Here is a 19,019-nt window from a genome sequence, read left to right as displayed (position 1 = left end):
ATCAACGTAACCGTGAACCAGGTGATAATCAATCTAACCCTGAACCATGTGATCATCAATCTAGTCCTGGACCATGTGATCATCAATCTAACCGTGAAAAAGTGATCATCAATGTAACCCTTAAACAGGTGATCATCAGTCTAACCCTGAACCAGGTGATCATCAGCCCAATCCTGAACCATGTGATCATCAATCCAACCCTGGACCATGTGATCATCAGTGCAATCCTGAACCATGTGATCATCAATCCAACCCTGGACCATGTGATCATCAATGTAACCGTGAACCATGTGATCATCAATGTAACCGTGAACCAGGTGATAATCAATATAACCCTTAATCAGGTGATCATCAATCTAGTCCTGGACCATGTGATCATCAATCTAACCGTGAAAAAGTGATCATCAATGTAACCCTTAAACAGGTGATCATCAGTCTAACCCTGAACCAGGTGATCATCAGCCCAATCCTGAACCATGTGATCATCAATCCAACCCTGGACCATGTGATCATCAGTGCAATCCTGAACCATGTGATCATCAATCCAACCCTGGACCATGTGATCATCAATGTAACCGTGAACCATGTGATCATCAATGTAACCGTGAACCAGGTGATAATCAATATAACCCTTAATCAGGTGATCATGAGTCTAACCCTGAACCATATGATCATCAATCCAACCCTGAACCATGTGATCATCAATGTAACCGTGAACCAGGTGATCATCTATATAACCCTTAACCAGGTGATCATGAGTCTAACCCTGAACCATATGATCATCAATCCAAGACTGAACCATGTGATCATCAATCTAACCTTGAACCAGGTGATTCTCAGTCTAATCTTGAACCATATGATCATCAATCCAACCCTGAACCATGTGATCATCAATCTAACCGTGAACCAGGTGACCATCAATATTACCCTTAACCAGGTGATCATCAGTCTAATCCTGAACCATGTGATCATCAGGCAAATCCTGAACCATGTGATCATCAATGTAACCCTGTACCATGTGATCATCAATCTAACCGTGAACAAGGTGATCATCAATATAACCCTTAAACAGGTGATCATCAGTCTAACCCTGAACCAGGTGATCATCAGTCCAATCCTGAACCATGTCATCATCAATCCAACCCTGAACCATGTGATCATCAATCTAACCGTGAACCAGGTGATCATCAATATAACCCTTAACGACGTGATCATCAGGCTAACCCTGAACCAGGTGATCATTTGTCTAACCCTGAACCATGTGATCATCAATGTAACCGTGAACCAGGTGATCATCTATATAACCCTTAACCCGGTGATCATGAGTCTAACCCTGAACCATATGATCATCAATCCAACCCTGAACCATTTGATCATCAATGTAACCGTCAACCAGGTGATTATGAGTCTAACCCTGAACCATATGTTCATCAATCCAACCCTGAACCATGTGATCATCAATGTGACCGTGAACCAGGTGATCATCTATATAACCCTTAACCAGGTGATCATGAGTCTAACCCTGAACAATATGATCATCAATCCAACCCTGAACCATTTGATCATCAATGTAACCGTCGAGCAGGTGATCATGAGTCTAACCCTGAACCATGTGATCATCAATCTAACCGTGAACAAGGTGATCATCAATATAACCCATAAACAGGTGATCATCAGTCTAACCCTGAACCAGGTGATCATCAGTCCAATCCTGAACCACGTCATCATCAATCCAACCCTGAACCATGTGATCATCAATCTAACCGTGAACCACGTGATCATCAATATAACCCTTAACGACGTGATCATCAGGGTAACCCTGAACCAGGTGATCATTTGTCTAATCCTGAACCATGTGATCATCAATGTAACCGTCAACCAGGTGATCATCAATATAACCCTTAACCAGGTGATCATGAGTCTAACCCTGAACCATGTGATCTTCAATCCAACCCTGAACCATGTGATCATCAATGTAACCGTGAACCAGGTGATCATCTATATAACCCTTAACCAGGTGATCATGAGTCTAACCCTGAACCATATGATCATCAATCCAAGACTGAACCATGTGATCATCAATCTAACCGTGAACCAGGTGATCATCAATCTAACCTTGAACCAGGTGATTCTCAGTCTAATCTTGAACCATATGATCATCAATCCAACCCTGAACCATGTGATCATCAATCTAACCGTGAACCAGGTGATCATCAATATTACCCTTAACCAGGTGATCATCAGTCCAATCCTGAACCATGTGATCATCAGGCAAATCCTGAACCATGTGATCATCAATGTAACCCTGTACCATGTGATCATCAATCTAACCGTGAACAAGGTGATCATCAATATAACCCTTAAACAGGTGATCATCAGTCTAACCCTGAACCAGGTGATCATCAGTCCAATCCTGAACCATGTCATCATCAATCCAACCCTGAACCATGTGATCATCAATCTAACCCTGAACCAGGTGATCATCTATATAACCCTTAACCGGGTGATCATGAGTCTAACCCTGAACCATATGATCATCAATCCAACCCTGAACCATTTGATCATCAATGTAACCGTCAACCAGGTGATCATGAGTCTAACCCTGAACCATATGATCATCAATCCAACCCTGAACCATGTGATCATCAATGTAACCCTGAACCAGGTGATCATTTGTCTAATCCTGAACCATGTGATCATCAATGTAACCGTCAACCAGGTGATCATCAATATAACCCTTAACCAGGTGATCATGAGTCTTACCCTGAACCATATGATCATCAATCCAACCCTGAACCATGTGATCATCAATGTGACCGTGAACCAGGTGATCATCTATATAACCCTTAACAAGGTGATCATGAGTCTAACCCTGAACCATATGATCATCAATCCAACCCTGAACCATTTGATCATCAATGTAACCGTCAAGCAGGTGATCATGAGTCTAACCCTGAACCATATGATCATCAATCCAACCCTGAAAATGTGATCATCAGGCGAATCCTGAACCATGTGATCATCAATGTAACCCTGAACCATGTGATCATCAATCTAACCGTGAACCAGGTGATCATCAATATAATCCTTAACCAGGTGATCATCAATATAATCCTTAACCAGGTGATCATCAGTCTAACCCTGAACCAGGTGATCATCAGTGTAATCCTGAACCATGTGATCATCAATCCAACCCTGGACCATGTGATCATCAATCCAACCCTGAACCATGTTTTTATCAATGTAACCGTCAACCAGGTGATCATCAATATAACCCTTAACCAGGTGATCATGAGTCTAACCCTGAACCATATGATCATCAATCCAACCCTGAACCATGTGATCATCAATGTAACCGTCAACCAGGTGATCATCAATATAACCCTTAACCAGGTGATCATGAGTCTAACCCTGAACCATATGATCATCAATCCAAGCCTGAACCATGTGATCATCAAATTAACCGTGAACCAGGTGATCATCTATATAACCCTTAACCAGGTGATCATGAGTCTGACCCTGAACCATATGATCATCAATCCAACCCTGAACCATGTGATCATCAATGTAACCCTGAACCAGGTGATCATTTGTCTAATCCTGAACCATATGATCATCAATCTAACCGTGAACCAGGTGATCATCAATATAACCCTTAACGACGTGATCATCAATGTAACCCTGAACCAGGTGATCATTTGTCTAATCCTGAACCATGTGATCATCAATGTAACCGTCAACCAGGTGATCATCAATATAACCCTTAACCAGGTGATCATGAGTCTTACCCTGAACCATATGATCATCAATCCAACCCTGAACCATGTGATCATCAATGTGACCGTGAACCAGGTGATCATCTATATAACCCTTAACCAGGGATCATGAGTCTAACCCTGAACCATATGATCATCAATCCAACCCTGAACCATGTGATCATCAGGCGAATCCTGAACCATGTGATCATCAATGTAACCCTGAACCATGTGATCATCAATCTAACCGTGAACAAGGTGATCATCAATATAACCCTTAAACAGGAGATCATCAGTCTAACCCTGAACCAGGTGATCATCAGTCCTATCCTGAACCATGTGATCATCAATCCAACCCTGAACCATGTGATCATCAATCTAACCGTGAACCAGGTGATCATCAATATAATCCTTAACCAGGTGATCATCAGTCTAACCCTGAACCAGGTGATCATCAATCCAACCCTGGACCATGTGATCATCAATCCAACCCTGAACCATGTTTTTATCAATGTAACCGTCAACCAGGTGATCATCAATATAACCCTTAACCAGGTGATCATGAGTCTAACCCTGAACCATATGATCATCAATCCAACCCTGAACCATGTGATCATCAATGTAACCGTCAACCAGGTGATCATCAATATAACCCTTAACCAGGTGATCATGAGTCTAACCCTGAACCATATGATCATCAATCCAACCCTGAACCATGTGATCATCAATGTAACCGTGAACCAGGTGATCATCTATATAACCCTTAACCAGGTGATCATGAGTCTAACCCTGAACCATATGATCATCAATCCAACCCTGAACCATGTGATCATCAATGTAACCCTGAACCAGGTGATCATTTGTCTAATCCTGAACCATGTGATCATCAATGTAACCGTCAACCAGGTGATCATCAATATAACCCTTAACCAGGTGATCATGAGTCTTACCCTGAACCATATGATCATCAATCCAACCCTGAACCATGTGATCATCAATGTGACCGTGAACCAGGTGATCATCTATATAACCCTTAACCAGGTGATCATGAGTCGAACCCTGAACCATATGATCATCAATCCAACCCTGAACCATTTGATCATCAATGTAACCGTCAAGCAGGTGATCATGAGTCTAACCCTGAACCATGTGATCATCAATCTAACCGTGAACAAGGTGATCATCAATATAACCCTTAAACAGGTGATCATCAGTCCAATCCTGAACCATGTCATCATCAATCCAACCCTGAACCATGTGATCATCAATCTAACCGTGAACCAGGTGATCATCAATATAACCCTTAACGACGTGATCATCAGGCTAACCCTGAACCAGGTGATCATTTGTCTAATCCTGAACCATGTGATCATCAATGTAACCGTCAACCAGGTGATCATCAATATAACCCTTAACCAGGTGATCATGATTCTAACCCTGAACCATGTGATCTTCAATCCAACCCTGAACCATGTGATCATCAATGTAACCGTGAACCAGGTGATCATCTATATACCCCTTAACCAGGTGATCATGAGTCTAACCCTGAACCATATGATCATCAATCCAACCCTGAACCATTTGATCATCAATGTAACCGTCAACCAGGTGATCATGAGTCTAACCCTGAACCATATGATCATCAATCCAACCCTGAACCATGTGATCATCAATGTAACCCTGAACCATGTGATCATTTGTCTAATCCTGAACCATGTGATCATCAATGTAACCGTCAACCAGGTGATCATCAATATAACCCTTAACCAGGTGATCATGAGTCTTACCCTGAACCATATGATCATCAATCCAACCCTGAACCATGTGATCATCAATGCGACCGTGAACCAGGTGATCATCCATATAACCCTTAACCAGGTGATCATGAGTCTAACCCTGAACCATATGATCATCAATCCAACCCTGAACCATTTGATCGTCAATGTAACCGTCAAGCAGGTGATCATGAGTCTAACCCTGAACCATATGATCATCAATCCAACCCTGAACCATGTGATCATCAGGCGAATCCTGAACCATGTGATCATCAATGTAACCCTGAACCATGTGATCATCAATCTAACCGTGAACAAGGTGATTGTTAGAATAATGTATATAATTTATCTCATATTTACTCTTTTTATATTCCTTTATTCTTTGTAGCATTGCCATGTTAATGTTTATATCTGTATGAAGTGTATTACTATGTTTTAAGTTCTTTTCTAGGCAGACGAGACCAGCAGGGGGACCACCAGAGTGTTGGTGGGAGCCATTTGAGCAGGATGCGACCTCTGAATAACAATAAGAGTGACACTGGTTGTTATCTTCAAAGGAGAGGATGCCCTCAAACAGATTAGAATGACTGTGTCACTTTTTTATTGCATCATGCCAGATGTTGTTTTACTGTTGTCTTTCTGCCCCCCATCCCTTAGAAAAATAAATGTAAACAGGGACTGCCCTAAATAAAAAGAGGGTTCGGCAGAGAAATCCTTAGAGCGGATAGACGTTTGTATCGAGCACATCTCTGTCCGTTCTCCTCGCGAGTAAGAAATATAAACTGTTGTCTTCTCCTTTTTGAGTGTGTTTGAATGTTTTAGGTTGCCTGAACCTGACATTAAATTGGTCCTTCGAGCCGGATGCCAACACACCTAAGGATTCCAGCGGGTGACGAGGACACCGGAAAGACCGTGGCCACGGCAGGTTAGCCTAGGAGCAGCCTAACAGATCCTTTCCAGGACCGGCCTCCTAGTCACCAGCTGGGATCCACGGGTTGACGGCATTCCGAGAGGGAAGACAACAGTGGTGAGTACAAGCTTGTTTAAAAGGAAATGAATGAATGTGGGCCGATGCGCAAAGTAAACTAAATTTGGACGACGGAGTCCGGAATATCCGTGTAAATTGGCTGAAGAGTACAAACCCTGAAAATACTAGTCACTAGCAGGTAAACGAGGGACGACGGAGTCCGATAAATTCCGTGATAATTGATGGACGACGGAGTCCGACAAATTCCGTGTAACAAATTTGGACGACGGAGTCCGGAAGATCCGTGTAAATTGGCTTACTAAATCAAAGGATGGCGGAGTCCTGCAAGATAGGTGCTTAAATTCCGTGGACAAACGTTTGTGTGAGAAAGTGAGAGTGTGAATGGAAATAAAATACCACTAGGTGTTATTATTTCGTACCAAAGCAGTAGGATCGTAAGCAGCAGACTGGTGTGGATGCAAAGGCAAGAATTCTCCACTCGAAAGAGTTGAAGTGAGAATTACCACAACAGGAAATTGATTTGCTGCCCTACTGACAGAAAACCAGTCTTTAGAACACCCTAGGTGTTGACAGACTGGACTAAATTTTTAAAATGGGGAAAGGAATAAGTAAAATAAAGGCCAAAGATACACTGCAGTGTTAAGATTGGAAACTTATTGAAAAACAGGATCCTAAAAAAGTTTAAAATTTAAGACAGATGATAATAGAGGATAGTATAAATTGGAGGTCAATTAAACACATAAAAATAGCAGCGCTTCATGAAATAATAATAAATAATAATAATAATAATAATAATAAAGGGTAGCTACAACATAATGGGGAAAAAAATAAAAATAGAAAAAAGAAAATAAAAGTATAAACACAAAGTAAGAAAAGGAAAGAATTAGCACATACTGTATATTCCATTGAAATAAAATGGGCATATGAATGTATAAATTATATAAGTGATATAAACTTTGTGGTGAGTCTTTCAGTTTCTGGTATATATTCTTTGTATACTATAGGGGAGAGCTGCTCAGTATGAAAGTGTCATACCAGCCACCTGGCTGAAATAAGGTCACCCAAGTTAGTGCGTGTTTGATAAGATCCAACCATATACGTATGGGAAGATCAGTGTGAGTGTGCATTGTGTGATTGATAAACCATTGAAAGTATAAGTATTAAATTTATATTACCCATTGAGTCAATTCAAATTATGGGGTAAATATGAGGTTATAAATGTTTTATTTTGGCACCGAATCATAAAAAGGGGTTTACATTAATGGGAATATTGAACGGGAATTCTTTAGAAAGTTTAAGCACGTTGATAAGAGAAAGTAAAGATAAGTGAAAGAAAAGAAACAGGAAGTCAGCAGGAGCCTTTAATCAGAAAGAAGAAGAAATATTCTATCAGGGAAGTTTTACAGGCAGCTTTGGAGGTAGGAGACATGGAGAAGGAGATGGAAGAGGTGGAGCTACATAGAACATGTCAGAATGTTAATGTTGTGGGAAGGAAGGACATATACAGTAGCTAGAGATTGTCCTGATAAGGAAAGAGTAGATTAAGATTGACTAAGAGAATGTGATTCGTTGACAGAAAATAAATAAATAAATAAATAGATAGATAGATAGAGAAAGACTTTAAAGTGGAATGTGAGACAAAGGAAGTTCTTAATTATAAACTTAAAAGATTTGTTCTTGATGGATGGAGTAAAACCAGAAACATTGCTAATGGTAAATGGAAAACCTATGACTTTCTTCTGTGACACTGGTGCGTGAAGAATGATACGTAAGGAGTCTATTCCAGGCTCCAGGCAGAGTAACCACAGTGTGATAGTGAGATCTGCTAATGACAAAATGTCCACAGTACCGCAATCAGAACCTGTTTGGTTGAGAGATCCCCAAGGACAGTCCTGTCAGATGTCCATATTAATGTTTTCTGATTGTCCTGTAAACCTACTACGCCATGATGGTCTGCTATTGCTAGGATTAGCATTAATGCTAAGTTTTGAGGGAAACATTGTACTCAAGAGAAAAGCAGAGCTGCAAAAAGGAGACATTTTTGTTCACCAGGGAACAGGTGAACTGTTTTGTTATTACTCCCTTGATGTTCCAAATAAAACACCTCATGAGAACCACAGCTCTGATGACAGAGGGAGAAAAGATGATATCTAAATTACAGGACAAAATGTCAGAGGAGGATCGGCACATCACACTCTGGTGCAAAGCTACACCAGGCCCTGATGAAAATTATGAAAATAGGTTAACTAAAGTCACACCAGCAAAAGTCACAGTAACTTATGTCTATTCAGATGGAGAGACTAATGCAGCTGCAGCAGTTAACTTGTTATCACCAGAGACCGTAAGACTTTTCAAAATGTGTACCTTTTATTGCTTTGTTTAAAAGTAATACAGAAAAATGGAGAGATTAGAGTAAAATGGTGGTAAAAGGTGAAAATGCAGTTGATTGGGAACACATCTCTGATACTATGGTTATAAGTGCTGCCACTAGACTGACGAGAAAATCATTGTTCTGGACAATCCAAGTGCAAAAAGGTGTTTACATGCATGCTGAAAATCTCCTCACTAGGCAGTGACTGTTTGTGCTTACAGAAGAAGAAGAACTGTTAAAAGATGTACTAGAGAAATTATGGTCGAGAGGTTCCACTGATGTTGGATTAATAAAAGGAACCCTACCTGTACAAATTAGACCTAAAACTGAACATAGACCTTGTGTGCGACAATATCCATTAAAACAGGATGCATATGAAGGCATAAAACCAGTAATTAATGACTTAATAGCTGCCGGTGTAATAATAAAATGTAATGATTCACCATGTAATACTCCAATATTCCCAGTAAAAAAGCAAGCACCATCTGTAGGATGGCGTATGGTCCAAGATTTACAGGCCGTAAATAATGCTGTCATTCAAAGAGCACCATTTGTCCCAGACCCTTACACTTTGCTAAATTCACTCAGACCAGATGCTAGAGTTTTCACTGTTGTAGACATCAGTAATGCATTTTTCTCTATACCTGTTGATAAGAACAGCCAGTTTTGGTTTGCATTTACCTTTGGTGGCCAGAGATATACTTATACCCGATTACCCCAAGGGTATTGTGAGAGTCCAACTATTTACTCTCAGGCAATGAATGCTAGCATGACAAAATTCCAACCTCCAGGAAATAGCCAAATTTTGATTTATGTGGATGATGTTTTACTAGCATCACCTGACAAAGAAACATGCAAAAAAGATACAGTGGCCCTATTGAAACATTTGGCTGAGGAGGGACATAAAGTGAGCAAAAATAAGTTACAGATGTGTAAACAACAGGTGAAATACTTGGGACATAATCTGAGTGCAGGAGGAAGAACAATACTAGAAGACAAGAAAACTGCAATTCTTCTATCGCCTAAACCACAAACTAAAAAGCAGATGATGCAATTTTTAGACTTGATAAATTATTGCAGAAATTGGATGCCAAACTATGTGGAAATAACCTCAATTTTGATTAAAATGATGTATGACGAAGACCTTAAAATAACAGCACCTCTAAAATGGACAGTAGAGAATGAATATGCCTTTTTGTAAAATAAAGCAAACTCTGGTATCTAGCACTGGAATCTAGCCTTGCCAGATTATAGTAAACCTTTTATTCAATGGTAGATTGTAAAGGTCATTTCATGACCTCAGTTTTGGTACAACAATGCGGAGATAAAATGAAGCCAATACCGTATGCCTCATCTAAATTGGACAGTGTGGCATGTGCATTGCCACACTGTGTTAAAGTAGTCATTGTAGTATCCATGTCTGTGGAAACAAGCGCTACTTAAGTCTTGTTTCATCATTTGATTTTGAGAGTACCACTTGCTGTCTCTGCTCTGCTCCTACAGACTAATATGACATTTTTATCATCTGCAAGACACTTGTCTTGCATGGCAACATTGTTATCCCAACCACATTTGACTATAGAGAGGTGCACAACGTTAAATCCAGCTACATTGTTACCACTACCTGATGATGGCATTAAACATGATTGTCAAGAAATAGCAGAAAAGACATCTAAAAGCAGAAATAATTTAAAAGATCAACCACTCGAAACAGGAGAAGTGCTATTTGTAGATGGTTCCTCTAAGAAAAATGATTTAGGTAAAACGCAAACAGGATATGCAGTAGTAACGCAAAAAACTGTAGTAAAGGCCGAATGCTTACCGTCAAATTATTCAGCTCAAGCCGCTAAATTAGTAGCATTAACCGAAGCATGCAAATTGATGAAAGATAGGGATGTGACAATTTAGACAGATAGTCAGTATGCATTTTTATTATTATTGTTAATTATTGTTAATCGTCTGATCACCACAGCAATCTCACCTTTGGAGGAAAACAAGGCTCAAATGCATCCTTTGCTTGCTCCTGACGACTACACTGACGACGACAGTGACAATTTTGACCTAGACATATAGACATGATCTCCAAGTGTAAACATATTTGTGCTCATAAGAATGAACTGACAACTAAAAATCAATATGAAGAAGTTGATACAGCGATATGAGATTTTGAGCAAATATGTGATAAACAGGAGGGAAATGTTAGAATAATGTATATAATTTATCTCATATTTACTCTTTTTATATTCCTTTATTCTTTGTAGCATGGCCATATTAATGTTTATATCTGTATGAAGTGTATTACTATGTTTTAAGTTCTTTTCTAGGCAGACGAAACCAGCAGGGGGACCACCAGAGTGTTGGTGGGAGCCATTTGAGCAGGATGCGACCTCTGAATGACAATAAGAGTGACACTGGTTGTTATCTCCAAAGGAGAGGATGCCCTAAAACAGATTAGAATGACTGTGTCACTTTTTTATTGCTTCATGCCAGATGTTGTTTTACTGTTGTCTTTCTGCCCCCCATCCCTTAGAAAAATAAATGTAAACAGGGACTGCCCTAAATAAAAAGAGGGTTCGGCAGAGAAATCCTTAGAGCGGATAGACGTTTGTATCGAGCACATCTCTGTCCGTTCTCCTCGCGAGTAAGAAATATAAACTGTTGTCTTCTCCTTTTTGAGTGTGTTTGAATGTTTTAGGTTGCCTGAACCTGACACTAACCCTGAATCATGTGATCATCAATCCAACCCTGAACCATGTGATCATCAATCTAATCCTGAACCAGGTGATCATCAGTCTAACCCTGAACCATATCATCATCAATCTAACCCTGAACCAGGTGAACATCAGTCTAACCCTGAACCAGGTGATCATCAGTCTAACCCTGAACCATGTGATCATCAATCCAACCCTGAACCATGTGATCATCAATCTAACCGTGAACCAGGTGATCATCAATCTAACCCATAACCAGGTGATCATCAGTCTAACCCTGATCCATGTGATCATCAATCCAACACTCAACCATGTGATCATCAATCTAACCGTGAACCAGGTGATCATCGATGTAACCCTAAACCAGGTGGTGATCAATCTAACCTTGGACCAGGTGAACATCAATCTAACCGCAAAACATGTGATCATCAATTTAAACCTGAACCATGTGATCATCAATCCAACCCTGAACCAGGTAATCATTAATCTAACCCTGAACCACGTGATCATCAATCTAACCCTGAACCAGGTGATCATCAATCTAAGCTTGAACCAGGTGAACATCAAACTAACCCCAAAACATGTGATCATCAGTGTAACCCTGAACCAGGTGGCCATCAATCTAACCCTGAACCAGATGATCATCAATCTAACCTTGAACCAGGTGAACATCAATCTTACCCCAAAACATGTGATCATCAATCTAAACCTGAACCATGTGATCATCAATCCAACCCTGAACCATGTGATCATCAATCTTACCCTGAACCATGTGAACATCATTCTAACCCTGAACCAGGTGATCATCAGTCTAACCCTGGACCATGTGATCATCAATCTAACCCTGAACGATGTGATCATTAATCTAACCCTGAACCAGGTGATCATCAATCTAACCCTGAACCAGGTGATCATCAATTTAACCCTGAACCAGGTGATCATCAGTCTAACCCTGAACCATGTTATCATCAATCCAACCCTGAACCATGTGATCATCAATCTAACCGTGAACCGGGTGATCATCAATCTAATCTAATCTAAGGGGCGGCAGTGGCTCAGCGGTAGAGCAGAGGTCTTGAAGACAGATCGCCCAGCCATCGGTGGATCGATTCCTGCTCCCGCCAGAACATCTCCGGAGTGTGAGCTGACGGTGGGAGGCGTCAGCTCACCTCCCAGCCACTGCCGAGGCGCCCTTGAGCAAGGCGCCGTCCCCCTTACAAGCTGCTCTATTGGGGCGCACTCCAGGAAGCTGCTGCCCGTCACTCTGCCTCCCGATGTACAGCTTGATGTTGTGTTTGTATACTAACTGCATGATTACAGGCCCCTTTGTGTGCTGTGGTTGTTTCAGGGGCCTGTACATACATAGTGTGTGTGAAAAACTAACACAAAAAAAAATGTAACAAATGTACACCTGAGTGACAAATGTAATTTCCCCTAGGGGATCAATAAAGTGTATCTTCTTCTTCTTCTTCTAACCCTTAACCGGGTGATCATCAGTCTAACCCTGAACCATATGATCATCAATCCAACCCTGAATCATGTGATCATCAATCTAACCGTGAACCAGGTGATCATCAATCTAACCCTTAACCGGGTGATCATCAGTCTAACCCTGAACCATATGATCATCAATCCAACCCTGAACCATGCGATCATCAATCTAACCGTGAACCAGGTGATCATCAATCTAACCCTAAACCAGATGGTCGTCAATCTAAATTTGAACCAGGTGATCATCAATCTAACCCTGAACCAGGTGAACATCATCTAACCCCAAAACATGTGATCATCCATCTAAACCTGAACCATGCGATCATCAATCCAACCCTGAACCATGTGATCATCAATCCAACCCTGAACCATGTGATCATCAATCTAACCCTGAACCAGGTGATCATCAGTCTAACCCTGAACCATATCATCATCAATCTAACCCTGAACCAGGTGAACATCAGTCTAACTCTGAACCAGGTCATCTTCAGTCTAACCCTGAACCATGTGATCATCAATCCAACCCTGAACCACCTGATCATTAATGTAACCGTGAACCAGGTGATTATCAATCTTCGCCCGAACCAGGTGGTCATGAATCTAACCCTGAACCATGTGATTATCAATCTAACCCTGAACCAGGTGAACATCAATCTAACCCCAAAACATGTGATCATCAATGGAAACCTGAACAATGTTATCACCAATCCAACCCTGAACCATGTGATCATCAATCCAACCCTGAACCAGGTGATCATCAATCTACCCGTGAACCAGGTGATCATCAATCTAACCATGAACCAGGTAATCATCAATCTAAACTTGAACCAGGTGAACATCAATCTAACCCCGAAACATGTGATCATCAGTCTAACCCTGAACCAGGTGATCATCAATCTAACTAATCACAACAACCTAAGATTTGTGTGGTCCCACAGCCACAACCCAGAGGCTATAGCTCAACGCTGTAAACGCAAGTTTCACAATCAGTCGTGTGGGGTTCGGGTCCCACTCTGGGCATGCCCCATTACCTCCATCATCCCTCCAAAGTATCCGTTGAGTGTTTTTATTGTGGACTTAGTTTATTATTATTTTATCTCATAACTTCTTTTTTTAGCTCTTTGCTGCTCCCTTTTCTTTTTATGAGAGTGCTTTTTAAATTTTAACATCCAGTTTATCCCACGCCCCCAGGTTTTCTTGGTTCCCCTAACTTTTATCTCCCCTTCCCCTGATTTTAATTGATTTTAATGGATTTTAATCATTTTAAACTCTTTATTTTTTACATGGCAATTTAAGGTGACCCCATTCCCGGGCCCCATTCGCCATTGACTTCGTTGTTCCTTTCAAGAAACTACGTGCCTTACTTTACCTAACCCTAACCCTAACCCTAACACTAACCCTAACCCTAGCCCTATCCTAACACTAACCCCTAACCCCTAACCCTAACCTTGACCCATAACCCTAACCCTAAACCCTAACCCTAACCCCCTAACCCTAACCCTACCCTAACACTAACCCCTAACCCCTAGCCCTAACCTTGACCCTTAACCCTAACCCTAACACTAACCTTAACCCCTAACCCTAACCCCTAACCCTAACCCGAACCCTAAACCTAACGCTAACCCTAAACCCAAACCCTAACCCCCTAACCCTAACTGTAACCCCTAACCCTAACCCTAACCCTAAAATAACATTAACCTCTAACCCTAACCCTAACCCCTAACCATTACCCTAACTATAACCCCTAACCCTAACTGTAACCCCTAACCCTAACCCTAACAATAACCATAACCTCTAACCCTAACCTTAACCCTAACCCTAAACCCTAAACCCTAACCCTAACTTTTATCGCCCCTTCCCTTAATTTTAATTGATTTTAATGGATTTTAATCCTTTTAAACTCTTGATTTTTTGTTTGGCATTTTAAGGTGACCCCACTCCCGGGCCCCATGCGCCAGTGCACTTCGTAGTTCCACTCAAGGAACTACGTGCCTTACTGTACCTAACCCTAACCTTAACCCTAACCCCTAACACTAACCCTAAACCCTAATCCTAACCCTAACCCTAAAGCTAACCCTAACCCTAACCCTAAACCCTAACCCTAACCCTAATCCCTAACCCTAACCGTAACCCTACCTTAACCCTAACCCTAACAAAACCCTAACCCTAAACCTAACCCTAACCCTAACTGTAACCCCTAACCCTAACCCCTAACCCTAATCCCTAATCCCTAACCCTACCCCTACCCCTAAACCTAACCCCTAACCCTAACCCTACCCTAACACTAACCCCTAACCCCAACCCTAACCCTACTCTAACCTTAACCCTAACCCTATGACCCTTAACCCTAACCCCTAACCCTAACACTAACCCTTTACCCTTAACCCTTACCCTAACCCGTAACCTTAACCCTAACCCTAACCCTAGCCCTATCCTAACACTAACCCCTAACCCATAACCCCTAACCCTAACCTTGACCCTTAACCCTAGCCCTAATCCCTAACACTAACCCCCTAACCCTAAACCCTAAACCTAACCCCAACCCCTAAACCTAACCCCTAACCCTAACCCCTAACCCAAACGCTAACCCTAAACCCTAAACCCTAACCCTAACCCTAACCGTAACGGTAACCCTAATCCCTAACCCTAACCCCCTATTTTAATCACAACAACTTCAGATTTGTGTCGTCCCACAGCCACAACCAAGAGGCTATAGCTCAACGCTGTAAACGCAAGCTTCACAATCAGTCGAGCGGGGTTCGGGTCCCGCTCTGGGCATGCCCCATTACCTCCATCATCCCTCCAAAGTATCAGTGGAGTGTTTTTATTGTGGACTTAGTTTATTTTATTTTTTTCTGATTACTTTGTTTTAGCTCTTTCCTGCTTCCTTTTCTATTAATGAGAGTGCTTTTTAAATTTTAACATCCAGTTTATCTCACTCACTCACTCAGGTTTTCCTGATTCCCCTAACTTTTATCTCCCCTTCCCCTAATTTTAATTGATTTTAATGGATTTTAATCCTTTTAAACTCTTGATTTTTTGTATGGCATTTTAAGGTGACCCCACTCCCAGGCCCCATGCGCCAGTGCACTTCATAGTTCCTCTCAAGTAACTACGTGCGTTACTGTACCTAACCCTAACCCTAACCCTAAACCCTACCCCTAACCCTAACCCTAAACCCTAACCCCTAACCCTTACCCTAACACTAACCCGTAACCCTAACACTAAACCCTAACCCTAACCCCTAACCTTAACCCTAACGCTAACTCTAAACCCTAAACCCTAACCCCTAACCCTAACCCTAATCCTAACCCCTAACCCTAAACCTAACCCTATTTTAACCCTAATGCTAACCCTAAACCCTAACCCTAACCCTAACCATAACCCTTGACCCTAACTCCTAACCCTAAACCTAACCCTTAACCCTTACTCTAACCCTAACCCTAACGTATTACCCTAACCCTAACCCTACACCGAACCCCTAACCTTACCATAACCCTAACCCTAACAATAACCATAACCACTAAACCCAACCCTAACCATAACCCTAAACCATAACACTAAACCTAACCCTAACAATAACCATAACCTCTAACTCAAACCTTAACCATAACCCTAAACTCTAAATCCTAACCCCTAACCCTGACCCTAACCCTACCCTAACGCTAACCCCTAACCCCTAACCCTAAACCTAACCCTAACCCTAAACCCTAACCCTTACCCTAACCCCTAAACCTAACCCTACCCTAAAACTACCCCTAACCCCTAACCCTAACCCTAACCCCTAACCCTAACCCTACCCTAACCGTTACCCCTAACCCTAACCCCTAACCCTAACCATAACCTTAACTGTAACCCCAAATCCTAACCCAAAACCCTACACCCTAATCCAAACCCTAACCCTGACTTTTATCTCCATTTCACCTAATTTTAATTCATTTTAATGGATTTTAATCCTTTTAAACTCTTGATTTTTTGTATGGCATTTTAAGGTGACCCCGTTCCCGGGCCCCATGAGCCAGTGCACCTCATAGTTCCTCTCAAGGAACTACGTGCGTTACTGTACTTAACCCTAACCCTAACCCTTACCCTAACCCTACACTAACACTAACCCCTAACCCCTAACCCTAACCGTGACCCTAAACTCTAAACCCTAACCCCTAACCCTAACAATAACCATAACCTCTAACCCTAACCCTAACCCTAACCATAACCCTAAACTCTAAACACTAACCCCTAACCCCTAACCCTAAACCTAACCCTAAACCCTAACCCTAACTCCTAACCTTAACCCTAACGCTAACCCTAAACCCTAAACCCTAACCCCTAACCCTAACCCTAAACCTAACCCCTAACCCTAACCCTACCCTAACCCTAACCCTATTTTAACCCTAACCATAACCCTAATCTAACCCTAAACCCTAACCCTAACCATAACCCCCTAACCCTAACCCCTAACCCTAACCATAACCCTTGACCCTAACTCCTAACCCTAAACCTAACCCTAACCCTTAACCCTTACTCTAACCCTAACCCTAACCCCTTACCCTAACCCTACCCCTAACCCCTAATCCTACCCTAACCCTAACCATAACCCTAAACTCTAAACCCTAACCCCTAACCCCTAACCCTTACCCTTACCCTACCCTAACACTAACCCCTACCCCTAACACTAACCCTATCCCCTAAACCTAACCCTACCCTAAAACTAACACCTAACCCTAACCCTAATCCTACCCTAACCGTTACCCCTAACCCTAACTGTAACCCCTAACCCTAACCCTAACAATAACCATAACCTCTAACCCTAACCTTAAACCTAACCCTAAGCCCTAACCCTAACTTTTATGGCCCCTTCCCTTAATTGTAATTGATATTCGTGGATTTTAATCCTTTTAAACTCTGGATTTTTTGTATGGCATTTTAAGGTGACCCCACTCCCGGGCCCTATGCGCCAGTGCACTTCGTAGTTCCTCTCAAGGAACTACGTGCCTTACTGTACCTAACCCTAACCTTAACGCTAACCCTAATCCCTAACACTAACCCTAACCCCTAACACTAACCCTAACGCTAAAAGTAAACCCCAACCCTAAACCCTAACCCTAACCCTAACCTCTAAACCTAACCCTACCCTAACCGTTACCCCTTACCCCTAACCCTAACTGTAACCCCTAACCCTAACCCTAAACCTTAATCCCTAACCCGAACCCTAACCCTGACTTTTATCTCCATTCCTCTTAATTTTAATTGATTTTAATGGATTTTTATCCTTTTAAACTCTTGATTTTTTGTATGGCATTTTAAGGTGACCCCACTCCCGGGCTCCATGCGCCAGTGCACTTCATAGTTCTTCTCAAGGAACTACGTGCGTTACTGTACCTAACCCTAACCCTAACCCTAAACCCTAACCCTAACCCTAACAATAACCATAACCTCTAACCCTAACCCTAACCATAACCCTAACCCTAACCCTAACCCTAACCCTAATCTAACCCTAAACCCTAACCCTAACCATAACCCCCTAACCCTAAACCCTAACCCTAACCATAACCCTTGACCCTAACTCCTAACCCTAAACCTAACCCTAACCCATAACCCTTACTCTAACCCTAACCCTAACACTAACCCCTTACCCTAATCCTAACCCCTAATCCTACCCTAACCCTAACAATAATCATAACCTCTAACCCTAACCCTAACCATACCCTAACCCTACCTTAACCCTAACCCTAAAAAAACCCTAACCCTAAACCTAACCTTAACCTTAACACTTAACCCTAACCCCTAACCCCCTAACCCTAATTGTAACCCCTAACCCTAACCCTATCCCTGACAGTAACCATAACCTCTAACCCTAACACTAACCCTAACCCTAACCCTAACCCTACCCCATCCGTAACCCTATTTTAACCCTAACGATAACCCTAA

Source organism: Antennarius striatus, chromosome 6 (genome assembly GCF_040054535.1).
Source record: "Antennarius striatus isolate MH-2024 chromosome 6, ASM4005453v1, whole genome shotgun sequence".
Classification (NCBI taxonomy): domain Eukaryota; kingdom Metazoa; phylum Chordata; class Actinopteri; order Lophiiformes; family Antennariidae; genus Antennarius; species Antennarius striatus.
This window is presented reverse-complemented; position numbering follows the sequence as displayed.